The sequence below is a fragment of the Asparagus officinalis genome, chromosome 7 (assembly GCF_001876935.1).
Source record: "Asparagus officinalis chromosome 7, Aspof.V1, whole genome shotgun sequence".
NCBI lineage: Eukaryota > Viridiplantae > Streptophyta > Magnoliopsida > Asparagales > Asparagaceae > Asparagus > Asparagus officinalis.
The window spans coordinates 32,936,966-32,938,644 of NC_033800.1; positions in this window are offsets into that span (position 1 = coordinate 32,936,966).

The following is a 1,679-nucleotide window of genomic DNA, read 5'->3' on the forward strand; positions in this document are numbered from 1 at the left end:
GAATAGGTATCTCCAACATAAAAGCAACGTTTGAAAAAAATATAAACTGCAAATAAATGATGCCAAAAGGGAGAAATTGGAAGAATTTTCTGAACCAAGTTGTTAGTTAATCTAACTATTTAATTTCATCATAAAACCTTTTTACATTATTAAATTTATTTGTTTAAGAAAACAAACAAATTAATTGAGAGAAGATGCTTCTTAAAAAATGTCACCTTTTATTTATATGAATCTGTGTGTACAAGCTTCGCTTTCTACAATGATTTATTATCCTTTCTTTTTGGATGTAAAATATCATCAAAAAATTCTAAAAGAGATCTAATAGTAACACCTGACTTAAATAAAATTTAAGATATTGATAGAAAATTTTAGCATGTCAAAATAATTCCATTAAGAAAAAACTTTTCCACAAATAGCCTTAAAAGTTCTGAATTTGAGAATAAATACCTGATAAGTTCTTAAGAATTTGAAGGCCTTCAAGCGATTAACAGTCCATGGTGCATTTCAATAGAGGCTAGAGAGGAATTCATAACCACTTTTAAAGGAATCAACATCTCCAATAACTTTTCCAAATTCATCACTTTTTGTGGCTCATTCATGCTCGCTGGCATCGTAGGCCCACACATGAACAACAAATTATCGACAGCTTGGAGATGATGATCTCAGATATGTATTGTACCAGTTAATAACATTACTCTTTTGAATTGTTCTTATCTCCCGTGCTTTCAATTTTGAACGTTGGGAATTTTGTCTTCCCACTACTTTCATTAGGTAATAGTTGTATTTTATCATATATTTTTTGCATGCTTGAGGTTTATGATGTTTTAGCACATCTAAATAGGATTCAAAGAACTTTAGAAAAGAGCTATTGAGATTATTCTATAGGCACATACATGAAGTTTAATGTGAAGAGTATGTTTATTGAATCATTATCAAACTTACTTGTTGTCGACTAATATGACATGCTAGTTGTAGTACTATGGTCATCTTTCATTTGGTATCTGCTAATCATGTGATACTAACATTCTACAGGTATAACATTTTACTGTATTACATGCTAAATAATTATAGTATGTTGTCAAAAGTATGGGGTTTGAATCCAGTACTTACAACAAAAGAAGGAAAAAAAATTATACATCTAGCTGAACTTTGATATTTTTAGGGACTGTCATTTTATTATTATTTAAATATTTACATGATGAAGAAAAAGACAAAACAATGTCAGTGTTCCAAGTTCGTGTTATAGAATTGTCATAGCATATCAAACAATAGTCCCCTACAACTTTACCCATAGCATGTAGAAGTTAAAGTTGGTTATTTTGAGGTTGCTAACCCACTAAACACATAATATTCAATTCTAATTGTTTATTACGCATATTTAAGTGTAATTTTTTAAAAATTTAGGGGATCAATGATTGTCTGCATGGGTGCTCACCTAGGCCCATTGATGTAAGGAATAAGCTTATGTTGGAGGTTTGAAGGAAAGATGAGACAGTTTGATTTGTGCAAGAGTGTACTCTTTGCTTGGAATATTGAATAAGTTTTTTGTGAAATTTTGAATAATTTACAGTATTAATTCTCCAATCCTATTCAATTGACAAAGAAGATTTGTGTGAGTTTATAGTCAATATACGAAGATTTGTGTAAGTTCATAGTCAATATCTGCCAAACTTGGATAT